A 21790-nucleotide genomic window follows, 5' to 3' on the forward strand; every position below is an offset into this window, starting at 1 on the left:
TTAGGGGCTGTAGTGATAGGACAAGGGGTAACAGGTTAAAACTTAGGGGAAGTTTAGCTTGGATATAAGGAAGAAATTCTTTCCTGTTAGGGTGGTGAGGCACTGGAATGGGTTGCCCAAGAAAGCTGTGAATGCTCCATCCCTGGCAGTGCTCAAGGCCGGGTTGGAAATAGCCTTGGGTGACATGGTTTAGTGTGAGGCGTCCCTGCCCATGGCAGGGGGTTGGAACTAGATGATCTTGAGGTCCTTTCCAACCCTAACTATTCTATGATTCTATGAGTCTATGATTCCATTATGTGCTATTTTGTTGTAGTAAGTGAAAGAGTATTTATGAATAAATTAAAAGGTGCCAGTGAATAATGTATTTAAAAGAAGTGAAAAATAGTGTATGTAAACATAAGCTCTTTGTAACTCCAGATCCTCTAAAATCAGCTGCCTTGCGTGTGTCTGGCAAGCCAAGGGTAAGTGACAGAATACAATGAAATGTTAATTTAGCCTTTAAGGGGTTCCTAAGGACAGAGGATATATTTTATTTAAAGAAAGTAACATTGTACCTCATGCCAAACTGAGGTAATTTCCTTCCGCTTTCCATACTTCCTAGGTTTCCAGGTTTATAATTTTTATGGCATTTGCCAGAGCTCACTCACCTGAAGAAAGCATTACTCAAAGTCTAAAGGAAATATTTTTGCTCAAATCCAGACCCATAAAGAATAACTACTGTATGTGAAAGAAAAAACTGTGTAAGTTTACTACTAATTATGCGTATAAGCCGAATAAATAGACCACTGTTGCTGTGTGTGAAAATTCACACATTACTGCTTATAGCAATATATTGGGGTTGCTATGTCTATCACTAACCCAATTAAGGGATTTCTATCTCTATCACTAACCCAGTTAAGGGATTTCTTACCATGTAAAGTTTGTCTTCCCTTGGAAGCCAAAGTAGGTTGTGTGAAATCGAATATACACATGATCCCAGTGACTGAAGAATTATTATTTTCAGTGTCTCCTTCAGTCAGTTATTCAAGAACTTGGCCATTTCTTGTTAGGAATAAAGGTGCTTTAGTTTAATTGAACTTGCTTGAATGTATAATTCAGTGGTTCCAGAAGGATTGTGTTGGCAACACTGATATTAATAAATTATTTCAAGGCTCAAAGGCCCAAAATTTAATCAGTAGGAGATGGACTTACAAGGGCATGTATGAGTGTAAATTTAGCAGTAAGATACCCTCTTTTAGTTGCAAAACTATCAGGCATCTGCTGCTTAAAACTGTAAGAGCACAAAATTCCCCTGACCCTCACTTTTCCACCAGTACAGCTTGTTCAGTGGCTCTATCTGTTGCAGAACCCTGTATGTCCTGGCAACATACATGCCGACTAAATGGGTCAGGGACTTCAGTCCCTTTGTAGAGTGTGACTGGTTACCTTTAGTAGTGACTAGTGAGCACTTCCTGGCCCTCTGGCTTCCCACATGTTTTTCCAGCCATGCCAGTATCTCTGTGAAAAATGCATCATCTCATCTTACAAATCACAATAAGGTAAATACAGAAAGTATCAAAAACAAAGATGCAAAATATATGAGAATATAAATGAAAAATTTGGATGATTTTTCCCCCAAATTATGAGGGGTTTAACCTGTGCAGTGTCCTGAAGCCCCTTGCCAAAGAATGATTCAAAGAGAATGCTTGTCCTCTTATTTCTCTGTGGCAGAGAATGAATGTGGATTTTAGTACTCAAATGACAAGAGAGGCCATAGCAGTGCTTCTAGATACTTTGAAAAGCAACCTAAAAATTGAGTTAAATTTACATACTTGGAAATGCTGTCTTGCTGAAAAGATTTATTTACCTGTTCCCAGGCAATAAGTGATCCCATCACTTGCATCACTATATCTCTCATCACTTTTTTTTTTTTTTAATCTAGATGTCCTGTTGGAACTCTTTGAAAATGATCCAGCATTGCTGCTTATACTGTCTGTACTTACGTTCTGAGCAGGTGGAGTATATAAACAAGGTATAATACTATTTAAGACTATACATGCTGGCTGTGAATATACAGGCAGTTTCACCCATTCATTGAAATAAAAGATTCCAGCCAGCAATATTATTTGTTGCTGTTTCAAATCATATGGCTTGGTCAATATAGTAAAAGATGACACTCTACATTGCATAAAGGAGCAGTAACTAAAAGTGGATTGTGAGAGTTCACAGCACATATTACAAAAGATGGAGGTTGAGTACTTTGAGTTCAGTCTTTGCTTCATATTTTTCTTTTTTTAAAAAATAAGACTATTATGTCTAGTTACTTTGAACCAAATTTTCTGTCTTCATTGCCCCCCCCCAAAAAATTGTTAAACAGTAAATGAAATTATATTTTCATGTATGTGTTTAAGACTCAAAAAGCTGGCTTTGGGTCAGGTCCTCCTTATTGCCTAGCTAATTCTATTGAATAATTCTATGCCATAATCAAGGAATTTATCTTTTTCATGTAAAATTTCATTTTGAATTCATTCCAGTGACAGTTTCACTCAGTAATAAAAATGCTGACTGGTCCTGAGAAGGACTTGAGTTTTCACTTGAATTTTTCTTTAAGTGGAGATAGCACTATGAATTCTGAGTTTTTTAGATTGCAGAGTCAATGGTTGTCATTTCCTGGGGGAATGTGGAACCTCTACATTCCACATCACAGCCCAAAGTTAGCACAGGATGAAAATGATGGCAATTTTGATGATACATGAGCTCAATCCAGTTCCTATGTCACTTCAGATGACTTGAATGCAGAAAGGACAATCACTGCTGGAACTAATTGGCATCCTTGTTTCTTGTCTCAGAAGACGTCAAAGACTTAGTGGTCAAAGACAGGCCAAATGTGAAGATTTGTACAGTCCATAGGTAGTGTTTGACTTCTATATTTAAGGAGGTGGGATCTGCAGAAGGAAATAATATATTATTATAAACTTGCCCATCGTTGATGTTGCTCAGATAGAAGGAATGGGAAATGATTAGAAGCTTCAGTGAACAACTTTTAAGTTTCCGTAAAATACCCTTGCTAGATCTTTTTTGGCATTTGCCCCTGCTTGAATCACAAGCTTGGTTTAGCTGCAGGGAACCCTAATAGAAAGGACCATTATAATACGTGGAAGACATTTAGATTAAATGTAAAATATATTAACTTTCAAAATTAGTTACTTTAAATCTATAAAACACACTTACTTTGCCATTACTGAAACTGTTTCTTCATAGAAGAGCTCCATCCATTCCACTGACCACATTCTCATTGATTTTAGAGGTCTGGATTAAGACTTTTAATCCTTACCGTATTGCTCAAAGTTATAGAATCACAGAATAGAATCATGGAATAGTTAGGGTTGGAAAGGACCTCAAGATCATCTAGTTCCAACCCCTCTGCCATAGGCAGGGACACCACACACTAAACCATCCCACTCAAGGCTTCATCCAACCTGGCCTTGAACACTGCCAGGGATGGAGCACTCACAACCTCCCTGGGCAACCCATTCCAGTGCCTCACCACCCTAACAGGAAAGAATTTTCTCCTTATATCCAATCTAAACTTCCCCTGTTTATGTTTTAACCCGTTACCCCTTGTCCTGTCACTACAGTCCCTGACGAAGAGTCCCTCCCCAGCATCCCTATAGGCCCCCCTCAGGTACTGGAAGGCTGCTATGAGGTCTCCACGCAGCCTTCTCTTATCCAGGCTGAACAGCCCCAACTTCCCTAGCCTATCTTCTATTTTGGTTTGACATCCAAGTCCTCTTTTAGACAGTATTTATGTTATTTCTATATTAATTTAAACAAATGCAAGACAATGCTGGAAAAAAAGATGAGTGGAGCATGTTATACTCCAGAGTCAGTTTCTAGATAGACTACAAACAGGCTTGGGTTGTTACAAAATGGAGGAGAAGCATGTTTTCTTATTAGCCACATCCTATATATTCAAGTTACAGACAATGGAATATTCTACCTGGCAAAGTACACTTCTGAATGTTGAAATAAATTAAAATTATGAAGCTTATATTTATCATAAATCTGAAAAATGATTGCATGGATATAAAACAGCAAGAGCTATGTTAAACTTACTACATATTGCTTGCATTTTTCTGAGGCTGATCCTAACCCACTATCTCAGGTAGTTAGGAAGAAGCAGTAGAAAATTGTGGTTAAAGATGCATTTTGAAAGTGTAAATCTAATAAATGACTAATAGTTGACTTCCAGTAGTCAGTGCTTTCTTGGGCCAGTATCTGTTCTCCATTTTAAAGCCTTGCCAAATTTATGTTGGTGTGCTGTGAATCAGGGACTTCTTTCTACCTCAGCTGCATTCTTGCAAACTGTTTCAACCACTGGAAATTACTCTGCTGTGGTTACACAGATGAAAAGGAAGAGAATTTTTACCACCTGGTAATGAATAAGATATCTAAGTTCCATTTAAAAATGCCCTGATGACCAGCAAGTTAATTACAGAATCACAGAACGGTTACAGTCGGAAGGGACATCTGAAGATCATCCAGTGAAACCCCCCTGCTAAAGCAGGTTCACCCAGAGCAAGTTGCACATGATCATATCCAGGCATGCATTGAATACCTCCAGAGAAGGAGACACCACAACCTCTCTAGGAAGCCTGTTCCAGTACTTTTCCACCCTCAAGATAAAAAAAAAGAAATAATTCCTCATTCAAATGGAACTTCCTATGTTTCAGTTTGTGCCCATTACCCCTAATCCTGTTTCTGGGCACCACGTAAAGAGTCTGACACCCAACTCTTGACACCTGCCCTTAAAATATTTGTGTACATTGATAACATTCCCTCTCAGTCATCTCTCTTCCAGGCTAAACAGGCCCAGCTCCCATGGTCTCTCCTCATAAGAGAGATGCTTCAGTTCCCCTATCATCTTTGTAATCCTCCAATGGACACTCCCAGGAGCTCCTTTTCTTTCTTGAACTGGGGAGCCCAGAACTGGACATGGTACTCCAGATGCAGCCCCACCAGAACAGGGTGGGGGAATCACCTCCCTCAGTCTGCTTGCCATACTCTTCCTAAGGCACCCTGGGATACTACTTGCCTTTTTGGCCACAAAAGCACTTTGCTGGCTTATGGCTAACTTCTTGTCCACCAGGACCCTCAGTTCCACAAAGCTGCTTTCCAGCAGATCAACCCCTAACTTCTATGGGTACTTGGGGTTATTCCTCCCTAGGTACGGGACTCTACACTTGCCTTTGTTGAGCTTTATTAAGTTCTTCTCTGCCCAACTTTCTAGCCTGTCCCAGTCTTGCTGTGCCAGAAGGCATAGCCTTCTGGGATACCAGCCACTCCTCCCACTTTTGCATCCTCAGCAAACTTGCTGAGGGTACACTCTGTGCCTTCACCCAGGTCATTGATGAATAAGGTTGAACAAGACTGGACCCAGCACCGACCCCTGGTGAACTGGGGTCTGTAGAAAGCCACACTGGCTTCCTCTTCCTGATCACGAGCCCTGCAGTAAACACACACAACAGCATCACCTGTGTTAGCCTTCCCCTTAACTCTTACTTCTCGACTTGTTCTTCATCCTCCCCTGCATAGAGCTCAATACATTCCAGTTGCTCTCTCACATAAAGAGCAACTCCACCAGCTCACCTTGCTGGCCTGTCTTTCCTAAAAGATTCTAGCATGGCAGAAATTCTTAGGTTGTCAACAGCTGACACTGTAAAAAAGTTATGATGGACAAAATCACTGCAGTTACTACAGATTATAGGCATCCATGAGTGTAACTCTTATGACTTTGATGCAGATGCACCTACATATCAGCAATAAGTATGGCTCTCTGTGTCCGTTATAAGTATTAAGTGAGCAGTGACAATTTTAGTCTTCTGTTTAACTTTGATTTTATTAGAGTTTGATGAAGAAAATAAACATTAAATGATTGTGAGATATTTAAATTAAAAACATAATAGAAAGAATTATGTGTTACTAAACATTGTGCACCTCAGGAGTAAGATAATAAGTTGTCTCTTCTCTTGAAAAAAATTCGGGAATAAAATTATACTGGTCTGACTACCCATATGTTAATATGACTGTATTGTGCAAGTGCTCAAGAATAAGTTCTTGAAGTGTAGCTGCAAAAAAGTTTGGACAAATGATAAACAACTGAGGAAGTGATTTGTTCTGGGGACTTTGGTTAAAAAGGTATTTCAGTAAAGTGGAAGGGTTGGAGTTTAATAGATACATAGGTATCTATGTATCTATACGTAAATATATATATATACACATATATATACATAGATACATATATATAGATACGTATCTATATTATACACAAATACATCCACAAATGTGTTCTTGGAAGGGAAAATGATGAGATACTGGAAACTGATGTGTGCTTTTAACTTTCCCACATTCCACTCCAGCGGTTTCACTTTCTAAGAGGCATGTTTGCACATCTGGATGGAGGATAGAGATTAGGTTGAAAGGACACCTCTCTAACCATGACTGAGGGAAGAAAAACCAGAACACATTTCAAAAACATACTGAATAGATTAGCCATATGGTTTCAGTGTGTTTCATTCATTTTTACAGACAGAAAACAAAAACTTCTTTTACAGGCCAGCATTCAGCTCTGGGATTTAGAGACTGTAAGTGCAGAAATATCAAGACATGACAAAATACAAAGTATGTGAGCTGGGTAGAATTGTCAGAACATGCTTGCTGACCACAGCACACCTGGCATTTAGACCCAGTATTCATTTTCCCTCTCTGGTCTTCCTTATCAAAATAACCATTTTCCAAGATATCAGACTCTGCCTCATCACATTTGACACTGTACGCGTGCATATAGCAATCTACAGTGGGACTGTGACTCTTTCGACATAATCTGTTACTGTCTTTAACATACTTACCCTAAACAGTATCTTAAAATGTTTTTAGACTGCTGAAGCATAAAATCGCAATTTGATTTTTTTTAAACTGATTCTGTCAGGCAATAATGTTTGATTAGTATACAGTCAGAATACAAAAAGTATTATGAATTTTTTTTGTACAAAATCCCAGGAAAGGGGGATGTGGAACAAAGAGCAGCACAAATGGGCAGAATGCTATTGAAATCTGGTTATCTAGGAACTTAAAAGAAACCAAGGACCGTTCTGACCAGTGAAGGGAAGTTTTATCCTCTGAGTACATTCTGACATTCCACCTCACTCCTTTCCTTTATGATTCTTGTTATATAGGCTTGTTGCATCTTACATCAAAGTTTTCTGTAAATTTTTTTGGGACATGGAATGTATCTTACTGTGTACTTCCTTAATTAAAATAGAAGTAACTTATGCATACAGAAAAAAAAAAAAAAAAGATATAACTATATAAGAAGGGCCAGAATGAAACAGTGAAGCTATCCCTATTCAGACTCTGGGCAGGCCCTCTTTCAGCTCTGGATATAACACCATGATTTACAGCTTGACTTGTTGGTAAGTTGGTGATAGCTAGCAGTCTAAAGGATAGTGTAATGGTAAAGAGAGAATTCTCCTAGGAAAACCAATAAAGCAATCCTGCTGCTGCCCCCTTCCTGCCTTGTTATGGAAAGGAGTAGCTAATGTAGATGTGGCTTCACCATTACCATGGTGGTTGAAGGCACACTATCCATCATCCTCAGGTCTGACATGATGTTTCAGGTTTGCTATTTTGACTTAAGGCTACTAAGAGATGGTGTTTGTTTTTTGAAAAGTCAGCATAGTTTTCAATGAATGTCAGAAATTCTTGTTTTCTAAAATCATTCCCAATATTAAAACCAACTACTACCTCTTGGAGGCTAAATCCTGCCCAGAATCATGTGGCCTTCTGTGAGTTAAAGGTTTTGAAAGAACCACATACTGGCCAGGGTGGTGCTAAAAGTGCAGCCTGAATTTAGGCTGTGGTTTTAATTTGTGTGCCTGAACCATGAGGATATTGTTTTCTTTAAACATCAAGAAAGAAAAAATAAAGTTCATTGCTGCAGTTTTACCTTTAGTCTGTGGAGATGTTGCATCCTGGGCATTGGGAGGCCCTGGACTATAGCAGGTATTGGAATGTTTCTATGGGCTGTAAATGGATTCTTTCCTAAACATTGTAGGCAGAAATCTATTTAGAGGCAAAATATTTCACATTATTGTAATTTCAATTGTTTAGTAGCCCACCAAACTACAGGGTAATTGTCACCTATTTCCTAATGGACACAGGCATCCTTACTATTTTCGGAAGCATCTCTTAAATTTCATAGTAACTGCCAGTCTCAGAAGATGCCAAGGAGGGAATGATGGTAGAAACATAACTGTAATTTCATCCTTAGATCATACCTATTTGAAATCTGGAATTATAGTAATTTTTCCAAATTCTCTAATGTCATGATTTAAATAACTTGTGGATGAGCTTTAATATTTGGCATTTTTATATTGTCTGTAAACAATTTCTAATTTTGATGAAGCAAGTAATGAAATACAATTTTACAATTATACTTGACTTTCTGGTAGCCATTAATGTTGTTTGGTAATTAGAATTCAGGCTGTTTTGATTGTATATGCATGATGTTAGGCATATTTGAGCTTCCGTACACAAATGTTAGTGAAAGAGACCTGATATGCTTTCTTAACCTCTTGTCTCCTGGATAATCTGAATAGGACTTAAACAATTGGAGTAACAATTGGAACAATTCATCCCCAGGAAGACAAGACTTACAAATCCCTTTTTTTTCTTTCACAGAAAGTGGATACTTTATAAGTCTTAGATGGTAATTTCTGACCTGTATCAGAATTAGCTTAGATACCTTTCATTTCTGTTTAAAGAAATACATGAGCCTGTTATTGAAAAGTTTGGGGTGGTTTGTAAATCTCTTTTAAATAAAACTGTGAAATAATCAATCAATCACTATATATTGTCAAAAGTCTTGCAATCCAACACTCAACCCTTTATTCATACAGCGCCCTTTCTGTGACAGTGTCTGAGGAGGTACAGTAACGGAAACAGAAGGCTCCCTTCGTCATCTCTAATGTGTTTTGGTGCAGACACTGCTAGGTAAGATACCTTAAAATGGTGTGAGACACAGCGTGGCAGTTGTGTATATTTATGTAAGACTGTTTATTTTTAAAGCCTAAAGGAAAGGAGGTATAGGCTTCCTGTTCTCCATAAATATAGCTAGGTCTCTGGATAGTATAACCTTGTGGTTGTCCAAGAGGAAATTCCATGTAGCTTTATGTGATTATTAGACTCTGTCTCCCAGCTTGTTTTCATCATCTCCTGAAATGCTGTTAGGAGAAAAGTGAAAGGTTAAATAGAAGTGAGGGCTCAGTCTCGGAATGTACTGAATGCTTCACATATCCCACCTTCCTCCAGAGAAGTTAATGGAAAGTAAAGGTCAGCCATTCACAATAGGTGCTTTGCATCTCTGAAGATCAGTGGTGTCTGCACCAGCAGCAGCATTTCACTCCACTTCATGGCAAAAAGAAGAGATGCTGTCTGATAATCACGGGATATACACTATAATATAGATGGAAGACCTCCATCAGACACCAAGGTGCTAAGAAAAATGGGGTGGACTATTCAGTATGAAGTGCTCTTTCCTCTATATAAATATAACCCAACGTCCCAGCAGAGCATATCAGGATAAGGATCCTCATGGAAGACTTCATTTTAGATAGAGTTATCAGTGAACATCCTTATCAGTGGGAACAAATAAAGATGTGGTGGTTAGTTTTTGAAAATAAATTAGTCTAAACCTCAACACATTGCCTGGAAGCTGATCTAGGAAAAGTAATTCTGTGTTCGTAAACTGCCCCTCCAGGTTTATTTTGGAATATACACAATATTTGTTGGGCCTTATTCTGCCAAGGGTTAGGGTTGCAGTTTTTAGCTTAGGTTTTTTTTTGCAGCAGGTGTCAGGATGCTACCTCTTAGATTATGTTTAGACATTGGGGGAAATTTTCTTCTTATAAGTCAGGGGAAGTTCTGCTGTAAATATTTGGTTGGTTCATATTCTGTTCTGAGTGTTTTGAACATCTTAACATTGGCTCAGGTCCTTTTTATAACAGTGAATGAAAAACATTGAGTGTACGTGTTGTGTTTAGTTTATTTCCAGCACTACCATAAAATAACTTAGATGAATATTCAACAAAATGGATTTTATAGGTACTCTGCATTCAGATAATTGACATTCAATCTGTTCTGCCTGTCAGATATTTCAATGTGTATCTGTAACATTTTTTTGGTAGTTATTGGCATTATGTTTTTATCAAAATAGTAGATAATTTGTCATAGATGAGAGGAAAAAAAGACTCTTTTCCCTTCCAAAGGGATATGCAGATTGTAGAGCCAGGTTTTTTTAGTATATTAAGGGATGTAGTCCATTCCTTGCTCTTGAAGATCTTAGATTTGGTATATAGTAGGGGAAACCATCAAAATATTTGGTGATAGACTTCCATTTAATACATAAACCTTGTATTAATGCTGTGTTAAAAGGGAGGCAAAAATGGAGGGTAACTGCCCAAACCTTTCAAAGACCAGAAAACATGGGACAGGTCTACTGAACTCATTAGGATGAGAATAACTTTTCATTTTACAAGTGAACAACTGAGCATATTCAAAACAAGTAATGATCTATCACAAAACCCCCAAACCCCTATAACAATTATTTATATGAACTAAATTTTATACCAGCTGTTTTAAAACCCAAGAGCATTTACTCAGGGAGGATCTGGATTTCTCTGAGGAATTTTAATCCTATATGCTGTTTAAACATGGAGTATATCTTTTGTTTGTCTGTTATGTTTTGCAATATTAGCCAAAAACTCCCTAATAATTTACATAACACAAACAAAAAGTAAGACTGTAACACGGGAAGACCAACATTGTCTCTGTTTACAAGGCAAAAATAGTCTTTACTGAAAATACATTTAAATTATATACTGAAAGAGCTTGTAGCTGAGATTTCAGTTCAAAACTTATCTGTACAGAGCACATTATACTTAGGGAAGTGACTTGATATAAATATGCTATGGTTACCGCTAAATGTTCCCATTTGCCAGCAGTTACCACATGAAACATCTGGGATCACAAGTGTTTCCCCTGCAATTAGAACAGGATATATATTTGTAGTAATTTTGTGGTAACCAACGAGAATGTTCTTTGTGTGTGATTTCTACAGTACTTGGGCAAATAGATTGGAAGAAACAAAACAAACCAGGAACAATGCTTAATATGTGTTTGAAATAAAAAATCTAACATGCACATTTAGCAGATCACTAAGAAAAATACAGAGATTAAGACACTTTCCACCTTTAGCTATTCAATTTAACTTGTACTTTGTAAGAATAGAAATAGAGATATCCAAGCAACACAAAATTAGAAGGCAAATTATGAAAAATGCACTGTGGAAAAGTCACACAAACTGTAAACCCAAGAGATACTTCCAGGATTCATTTGCACTGTGATAATAAGTCCCCTCACCAGTAAAACTGTCAAGAAGGTCCAGTAAAGAAATACTCTATCTGCTGTGTGTGTCCATCAGGGAAGTAACTCTGTCCCATGGCATTTAACCATGATTTTCATATGCTGCCACAAAGATTTGTGTTCTGTGTGGCTGCGTTTATCATGAGAAACAGCTCCACATTAGTTTTTTTGACTCAAAATATTGCTTTAGGCAACGAGCTACTCTTTCCAGGTTACACTCTCATAAGGAATTAAAAAACAGCCCGTGTTGTAATGAGAACAGGTTTCTGATGTTTTCATCTTTGTGTGTCCCAGAAATACAAGGAAATCAGACTCTCCAGAGGTAGGTACAGATGAAAACAGGAAAAAATGCTTAGTCCAAGGGGGGAGTAGAGCTTCATTCAGTCTCAACCAGTTCAACAGTTGTTCCTCAGTCTTTCTTCTTATCTCTCATGATTTTTCAGTGGTTTCAGATGATTCTAAGATTTATTTTGCATTAGTACAAGCTTAACAGATGTGCTGTAACAAATTCTCATTACAAGTCATGCCAAATACAAGAAATTCACAATTTTGCTCTGAATTGAACCTAAATATCAAATAAAAATGTAAAAAACCCCAAAGCTTATAATTACATGACAAGCAACTACCACATCATATGTAAATGACACAAAACATCTTTTGGGCAAAATGTATAGAGCTTTCAAGAAATGAAAAAGTTATGTATAGCTACCGGATTCCACTCTGGGTCTAAAGGTCTTAATCACCTCAGACTTCAGTATTATAGTCCTGAATATTTCCTTTTCTTATACAGAAATTTCCTTCCCTTACACAAACCCCAGCTACTACACTTATCCTCTGTACCCAGTTGGACACTGTTCTAACTTTGTTCCTGTTGAGGCAATGACACAATTAAATATATAAAGTGATACTCATCATATTAAATGCCCCTGTTATTACCGTGAGATGTGTTCTGAAGAGCCAGCACACTTCTGCCAAGGCATAACCAGGTGAGAGGGTGAAGCTGTACCAAATATGGTCACAGTTTCAGGGCTGTACTTTGGTTAGGAATGTTGTCTTGTACTGAACCATTCTGTCAGACATTTTTAAGATCTCGCTAAAGGTTTTTTAACATATGTCACTTCAGGAAAGCTTTATGGCTGGAATAACTTCGGAGGAATTTTACTGGCTTACATTGTGAAGTGTTGGCTCTTTCTGAAGTTCGGTCACTTTTGGTAGGCGTGTAACAGATGAACAAACTGTAAAGGAAGGACTAATACTAAACTATGGTTATCTGCTAGTGATTTCTTTTTGTCATGTCCTGGAGATCTTCACCAGTGTCTCTTCCTCTAGATGGTTGCAGAATATTATATAAACCTAAATGAACATAGCCTGGAAGCCATACAGGTTGAGTTTCATGATTCATATTATTTGGAAGATCTCCACTGGATGTAAGACCTCCAGGCAGCTTTTGTTCAAACCAATAACAGAATTGTAACTGCTGTAAAATATCAGGCTTATTTTCACCAATAGGTTTCTTATTCTTGCATGCTGAAGTTTTCTGTTTGTCTCCCAGCAGGATAAAATACACAGGAATGGAATAACCACTCCCTTAACTTTAATGCCAAGGAATATAATCTATATGTCCAACAAAGTGGCACCCTGCCTCTCTACAGGTCTGCTGTATTATTTTACTCTGTTCATTGTTTTTACTGCAGATTAGCCGCATGGGTGTCATTAATTTCACATAGCTTTATGCATAGATGTCCCACCCATGTATTCTGCTATTCAGGATTTGTACTCCTTTTAGGAAATTTAATACAAAGGGGAAATCTTTGGTTTTAAAGTATTGCTTTGGCCTTAAAAATCATCTTTGTAAAAACAATATTGTATGATCTGAATCCATATTTAAATAGTTTGCATACAATATTTTCTAGTTTATAGAAAAAAATCATCATCCCTGAGGCAAACTGGATATGGCTAAACTTTTCTTTGGTGATTGTTAGCAGGCCATATTCCAGATCAGATTCCTTGTACACATTACACTTACATATGACCAAATATATTTGACTGGGCCTTTGAATACATTGGAAATAGCAGGAAATTAACCTCTTTGGCAGTATTGTTGAAAGACAGCATAACAATGTGATATGTAAAAACACATACCAGACTTTGCATCAAACTCTTTCTGTCTTTAAAATCCACAGCAAAACACCTCTGTTCCATTTGACATGTCTGTTCAGTGTTTTCTTCTGGAAATTTCAAACCAGATACAAGAAACTTTAAAAAGAAAAAGCCCTCTCCTTAAAGTAATGTGTAAATAAATAAAAATGTGTCTGCACTCTGAGTAACCCGTGAACATATGTGATCTACTCTTAGAATAGTTGAATCATAGAATAGTTAGGGTTGGAAAGGACCTCAAGATCATCTAGTTCCACCCCCTCTGCCATGGGCAGGGACACCTCACACTAAACCATGTCACCCAAGGCTCTGTCCAACCTAGCCTTGAACACTGCCAGGGATGGAGCATTCACAGCTTTCTTGGGCAACCCATTCCAGTGCCTCACCACCCTAACAGGAAAGAATTTCATCCTTATATCCAAGCTAAACTTCCCCTGTTTAAGTTTGAACCTGTTATCCCTTGTCCTGTCACTACAGTCCCTAATGAAGAGTCCCTCCCCAGCATCCCTATAGGCCCCCTTCAGGTACTGGAAGGCTGCTATGAGGTCTCCACGCAGCCTTCTCTTCTCCAGGCTGAACAGCCCCAACTTCCTCAGCCTGTCTTCATACGGGAGGTGCTCCAGGCCCCTGATCATCCTCGTGGCCCTCCTCTGGACTTGTTCCAACAGTTCCATGTCCTTTTTATGTTGAGGACACCAGAACTGCACACAGTACTCCAGGTGAGGTCTCACAAGAGCAGAGTAGAGGGGCAGGATCACCTCCTTCGACCTGCTGGTCACACTCCTTTTGATGCAGCCCAGGATACGGTTGGCTTTCTGGGCTGCGAGCTCACACTGAAGCTGACTCATGGTCATTTTCTCATCGACCAGCACCCCCAAGTCCTTCTCCACAGGGCTGCTCTGAATCTCTTCTCCACCCACCTACTCTTCTAGTGTAGCAGCTGTAAGCCACATCAAGAAGTCAACACAACAAAAATACAAAAGAATGAAAGAGTGCTTCACCTGTCTCTCATCCCAGTATTGTATTGGATGTATTAATTTCTGTGGATATGACTTAAAAATTTAACCAAAAAAACCTACAACAATTTTGACCTGAATTTATCTATTGCTTGATTTCAGGTGGATAGATACATATCTTTTAAGATATATGACTTCAAAATACATAATTCCCAGTAAAACATTTTGGAGGTGTGAGTAGAACATAAAAATGTACTGAATTAAAAAAAACAAACAGAAGTTTGGACAGGTCTTTAGGTACAAATATAGTTATGACATCAGTGCAGTGACAGATAACAAGCTAAAGATTTAAGAAATGCCAAGTGATCTGCAAAAGTATGCTTATTCTCTCTATTATTTAAAAAAAATGATTTCACATAATTTCTTGAATATGAAAGGGCAAACCTGGTACTTAGCTCAGAAAAGTGGGCCACAGAGCTAAAGTACATCAGGGCCTTAATAATGATTGTCTGCAATAGGATGGGATCTCTCCCTCTGATCAGCGCGGTACATCAGAGATTCATACTGTGAAAAGAAACTCATGTATGCCAGGAGTTTCTTTATGGTTCTTGCAGTAAACAGAAACTAAAACCACCACAGTCCCTCTGAAGTGGAATGTGCATCCTTTTTGGCTAGACATTTGGGATACCTAATCTCCAGCAGAGTCCCCACTAGAATTGTTTTGGAGCATGATAATAATCTGACAGTTTGTGTTCTGTATACTTTGCAGTTTGTGGGTGTCTAACAGAGTTGCTTTGCCATCTAATCATCTTCCATCAAAAAAGAAATTCAATTATGTTTTACAAAGCCTTCATAAAATAGTAGTTTGAAGAGAATGCAAAGGTACCTTCTGAAAGTGATACAAATAAAATCTGTTTTTCCTTCAAAACTTATTCAAAACTTTACTACCAACGTTTGGTCAGAAAAAATAGCTAACTGCAAAACTATCTTTTTGTTTTCAAGGAAGTCTGGTTTTATATGAAAATGATAAACATACATCTGGGCCTTCACTTATGGGTAATTTAATGTAACCAGAATGACTGTTGCCTTGAAAGGCTGTCTGAGAAAGACATTTTGTCGAAACTTGTGGTTTGTTTCATGAAGAATACATTACATTCTTTTTTAAATTGAAACCGATGTTTTGTGTCTTTCTCTATTCACATTTTCTGCTTGACACTCTGAATATTTCTTTACGCATTTTAAATCAGTATGGCTCGGTTGGTGTGAAGCTAAAATTACAGCCCAGTGCTGGGTATAATCTAGCAAAGGTAGTTGGAGTTATGTCCCACATTTCATTGTTCAACAAAAATTTCTGGATTCAGCTGTTTTCTTTACCTTCCTGTGCATTGTCATCAGTCAATGGAAGAGAATTCTGAACTCTACATGCTGAATCTGTCTTATACAGCTTCTGTGGGTCACACTGCTTTCTTTTGTGTCCTCTGGGGCCTTACTGGGGCCAGTGGTTATGTTGCTATCTGTTGTTTGCCTTCATGGTCAAAGAATGCCAGTTTTGCAGGTAAAAGTTGAATCTTTTATTAGACTAACTGTTATAGCTGGGTAAAGCAAACTGGCTTTCAAGCAGCTAAAATATTCTTCAGAGACAGGTTCAGCCATCTTTTCTAGCTATCTGTCAAAAGATTCTATTTTAACTGCAGTTATTTTGTGTGGATGTGGAGCACTTGTAAGGGTTTCACAGTCATCACACTGGGAATACATTGTTTTAGCAGCTAAAAATCACAGTGATCTCAAGTCAAGTACAATATAAATAAAAGCATTCATTTATATTATCAAAAAAATTATTAAAAAAAGAGAAAAAACAGAAGAAAAGCTATTTAACCTGCTTCAATGAAGTTAAAATTTAAAGATGGCTCTTTCTCTTTCACTGTCTTTTTTGTAAGCCATTGGACTTGCCATCATTTGGCATACGTTACTCTTCAAATGGCAATCTCTACATTAGTTAGAACATGATGCAACTATTGATTTTAGAATCCTGGTAAGGATCTAGTGAGTTATAATGTTTATCTTGATTTTTTTTTTTTTTCTCCAAAGGCCATTTACTTCTAGAATTAATTTATTTGGAGATAATAATCTCATTCTTATGGCTAAAATAACACAATACAACACAAAATAGCTGTCAAAGTACACCTTGTTTCTTAGTCCTGCTTTTGTACAAAGATCTGTGAACAAGCAACTAGTCATCTTCTCAAATTCTAGAATATGTCAGACTGGTCTTAAATTATTGATGATTGAATCCCGATCAATATATCACTAGAAGATTACAGAAAAAGTGCCAGGTAATGCAATGAGTTTGCCAAGTCATAATCTTTCTGATAGTATATTTCCTATGACATCCTGACTGCCTGACCACATTGATCAAGACTGTGGGACAAACATGCAAGCCAGCAAAAAAACACTTTCATAATGTGGTCAAGCAATTAAAAACGAAACCCAAACCCCAAAAGATAAATAAAAATAAAAGCAGAAAAAAGCCCCCAAAACCTGCTAGAAAAAGGAAAATGCTCGACTTCTTATATTATGTCCTTCAGCTCATGGTACTTGAAATATTGAAGAAAAACGTTGTCTTCTAGAAAAGTCTGATTACTCCTGCCTTGGCCACTGTTTTGCTCTTGCACTCTTAATCTCACATATGCCAGTTTATGTACCCCAGAGCAGATTAACATGGACATATGCAGTAAAGGACCAGTGCACAATTTTCAAGGATTCTACCACTGGCAATTCACTGAGTGTAATGCTGAAAGGGGATTTAATTAATCCAACCTGTTAGATTAGCAGCAATATTTATATAAAGTGTATATAGAATGGGAATGCTTTCTGTGTACTGCAGCTGTAAATCCCTTTTCCCTTTATCAAACCCTAGACAGCATAATTCAGTAAAGAGTTAACAGTTAATTACTTCTAGTTTTGTAATCATTGCCCAGTCTCCATGGTCTGTCTAATGACTCTGAATGCAAAGACAAACCCAGCTTTTGGCTTGAAATTCCCCCAAACTTGGTAGCATCAAACCTGTTGGCTTTTCTTTCTTAAAAAAAAAAAAAAAATTGTTTAGTTTTTTGGTTCTTTTGGTTGTTTGTTTGCTTTTGTCAGGATTCTCTGTAATTTTGTTGTCATATAGCTATATTTTAAGTATTCTGTTTTGTTTTGTTTTTTTTTTCTTTTGTATAACCAGACCTGTACCTTGAGAGGTGCTTAGCAGGCAATGCCAGAAAATGCAAACCACAATGTTCATTTGTTCTATTCAGTGGTGTAAACCTTCGATTAGAGACTAATAAGCTGTTACCTTATAAATGTCATCTTTAAATACCTGGTGTTTACAACATAGTACCTGTATATATATTTATGTAAATAGTTTTATTAGGGAGCTTTATGCACCTTATGGCAGGCTCTGTTGTAGGTTAATGTGGTAGAAGTAAAAGGAACTGAACAGTGTGTCCTTATTCCAAATGACAGTAACAGCTTCAGACTTCAGGAGTGTGGAATTCAGTCTGAGAAATACTGAGAATCATCCTGAACCAAAAATCTTGGTAAAATGTGCGGCTCATCAATGCTTGTTAGTTTGAAACCAATTGCAAGAAGCTGAAATTGTTCCTGAAGTTTTTACTGTTCTGGTGAAGTCAAGAGTCAATGTAGCTTTTAGATTTCTTACAGTTTAGGATTTCCATTTGTCACTTCTGGCTATAATCTCTGGGAGTGCAGTGAGGCACAAAGAGCTGAAGTGGGTTGTAGAGGCCCCCATGGTACTCCTGGGTAGTAGACCCAGGTAATAGACATTGGGCTTTGTTCCGTAGCTTTACTAAAAAGAATGTGATTTTGTTGTAGCTGAACAGATGCTGTCTATGCTAAAACTCCTTTGTTTAATCCAGCCATAAAAGGTCTCAGAGGAGCTACGTACTTTAGAGCTCAAAGTGCTTTAATAGCATGGGCTATAAATTGATAGAAACCAGTTCTGTGTTTTCCTTCCTTGTTCTTACTAATTGCATTTTTAAAATTATAGTGGTGGGATTTGCTAATGTAGCTTCTTCATCCATGTGCATCTATGGGCATTTTGAGGGACTGAGATTTTTAAAAAGATTTGCCATTCAAAAATCACTTAAAAGGTGAGTTCCTGCAAAAAGCTTCATCTTTAAAAGAGTTTTAAAGCAAGAAAAATAATATCACCTCATAGCAGTAATTCATGTTTTGAAATACAAGCCATTTCAAGTCATTGAGCACACATGAAATTATAATCTTTAACTATTTTAACTAGTCATTGCTTCCTGCCTTCTTTCCTTCCTTTCTCATATTCTGGAAACCAACTAACATTCTTCCTAAAAAATTACCTAAAAACTGTTCTTGGCTAGCCATTGTGTGTACCGAGGTTTTGATACTGAGAGCATGTTAATGGCCAAATTATAAACCCTTGAGAATTCGAATTCAGAAGACAAACATTATCAGACCCTTAACTGCAGTAGTGCAAACCAAGATGCTATAAATTATGGGGTGGTGGTGTTAAAAGCACTGGCTTCCTGGTATCTGGCACCCAAAACGTTTTCATTTGGGTATATATCAGGCTGCAGAGAGGTTGCCACTTGGCCAGTGTTCAGCTGGCAGAGATGTTTGTTTAAAATTCAGGCCAATCGATGGCTCAGGCCTGTAACTGAATATTTTGTTGTTATGCCATGAGAAATATTTACCCTTCTCTGTTTTTTAGTCCTTGCTTCAGTCATTCACTCTTCTACCTAGGATTTCTACGTGAGACAATACTTGCCAGGTTTTTTACCTATATGTATGAATGATTCTAGAATAGCGTTTTAATGAGCCAACTTCTGTCTTTATGAATGTACAGGCAGTCAGGATAACTTCATGGATTTCTCATGGATCATGGACACGTACTTGTGGCACACCTTCCTTTGCACAAGTGCGTGCTCTGTTTGATGCCAGGGTCAAAAGAGAGCTTTGAACACAGGCTTTTCAAAAACTTTGCAGCTGCAGACATCATTAAGCTGAAATTGTCAGAAAAAGGTTTTTTTTATGTTCCCTGTTGACCAACAGCCATGATGTGATACAACTCTGCTTGTTTATGCCTTGTACAACTATGACATAGCAAAAGTTTAGCATCGTGGTTCCCATGTATTGTTGCTGGAAGGATAAAAATGTCTTCCATAGAAACAACACAGAACATGGTCAGACAAGGCCTGTGAATGTACTGCATGATTACTCTGCAAAGTTCTGTGTTAATTTGAGGGGGAACTGTAGATTCTGATACAGTTAAGAAACGTAACAGTCAAGAACACTAAGCCCTGAGTCATTTTGTGTTTAATCCTAGGTTGCATATCTGATAAGACATGTTACTTACTCCTAAATGTTGAAAGATTTTTTGTTTGGAGTCCACTGTTTGTGTGCATAAAATCTTCCTTCAGCAAAGACTTATTTAGGTATTTTTAAATCATCTTGTTGACCTGAGTATAATCAGCTGTGCTGTCAGGTAGCAGTGCTTTAAACAAGGTTGCACTGAAACTGATTAAAAGGTCAGTTGCTGAAAGGGCAGCAAGATACACAGGAGAGTAACACTGAAGAACTGAGGACAGTAGCTTCGTAAATCCCTTGGATGTCATCTTCTGGAGGACATCTGGATTCCATCCATAGAAACAGTAGCCTGATGAAAAGCCCTGTTCCAGGAATAGCCTGTCCTTAATTTGAGGGCTAGTAAAGCCCACAGAGAATTAAGTGTGATAAGCAGTTGCACTCTACGTAGTCCCATGAGAAGCTGTAAAAGTAGTAGGTCAGATCTAATTCCTCACTCCAAAACATAATAGATTACCTCTTACTGTTTGGTTGGTTGGTTGGTTGGTTGGTTTTGGTTTCAAAATTAGCGATATGCAGAACTACATCCTTTGTCTTTCATTAGGGAAACCATAAAGCTAAGATTTTGTATGATAATACTGTAGGAACATACAGGATAGCCTTACATATAGGGAATATCAGCTATTCTGTTCATTATTTGTAGCATGTGATATTCTCGGCATGCAGAATAAAACATGGTGAGCATGCAAGGGGAATGGCAGCATTTAAAAATGATCTTTGCACATGATATGCTCGTATGTATGTTCACAGGGCAAGTAACCAGTGCTACTTGATGAAATGAAACACATTTAGACTGCTTATAAGGAAAACATTTAATTGCAGCAATCTATTAGACTATGGAATTGCTTCCCAAGGGAAAAACAGGAAGCTTTTTATCTGAGTCATTTAAAAAGAACTTCCATAAAGTTCTGGAAAATATAGTGTAGAAACAATAACATTTTGGCAGAAGACAAAGCATTTTGCTAAGCATGTGACTCTCTAATATCTGTGCTTTTACCATTTTGAGTCAGACTCTAAAACTGAAGGTTAATATCCTCAGTCACAAAGACCTGTAAATTTGATCACAGTCTGATTCCTGTTTAGGACTGGAATCAGAAATTAGGAAGCCCATCAGTAAAGGAGGATGCATCTTTTATGGGATAGCCCAAAGCCAAGTTTATGTCTTAATTTGAAAAAAATGGATCAGGTTCCTCTCTGGTACAGGTATATTTTTCAAATTTTTAAGAACTGAATTGAGTCAAAAGTGGGTTAGAGGTGAAGTTGCAGTTTTATGAAGTTAGGTGAAAATATGACAAGCTTGAATAAAACCTGATTTGACCTGAATGCTGGATAAATTCCACTCTTACCCTTTGATTTTGCTAAAAGTCAGTCCAAGGGATAAAAATATAGATGGACCAAAACTAGAACATAAACAAAAAGCCTCGAAAAGAAAACCTATTGCATTTGTTCAGATGCACCCAATACTTGTATATAAACAGTACTATGGTTACTTCTTCCCAGTAATTATAGACACAGTGGTAAGAAAAACATTCAGAGAGCTGAGACACAGCACAAAACTCAAGTAGAGTTCATAAAAAGCCCTGGCACTTTTGTTACTTTTACTGTTTACAGCATAATCAATCATCTGCCCTTTTTTTTTTTTCCCTGCTGATAATAGCTAAAAGAGCTAAACTTGCACAAACTGAACACTGACCACCTGAACAGTCAGTGGTTAAAACCGAGAATTTCAAAGTATCAGAAAGGATTCTTTCCATCAAATTTCCAAATAAAATTTTAGAAAATAAGAATTATCCAATGCTTTATTACTGTTGCAGGGT

The 21790-nt window shown here is 37.6% G+C and overlaps 1 long non-coding RNA gene across 3 annotated transcripts in view; it reads right to left on the minus strand.

The window, feature by feature from the left end:
* Positions 1-500: 500 nt before the first annotated feature.
* The window catches only part of LOC136017287 (uncharacterized), a 272445-nt gene continuing 251155 nt past the window's right edge, over positions 501-21790 (minus strand). For all 3 annotated transcript variants that reach the window (XR_010613885.1, XR_010613884.1, XR_010613882.1), the window contains one exon: positions 501-2924. This is a non-coding gene — a long non-coding RNA (uncharacterized LOC136017287). The remainder of the gene's footprint in view (positions 2925-21790) is intronic.

This window comes from Lathamus discolor, chromosome 6 (assembly GCF_037157495.1).
Source record: "Lathamus discolor isolate bLatDis1 chromosome 6, bLatDis1.hap1, whole genome shotgun sequence".
Classification (NCBI taxonomy): Eukaryota; Metazoa; Chordata; class Aves; order Psittaciformes; family Psittacidae; genus Lathamus; species Lathamus discolor.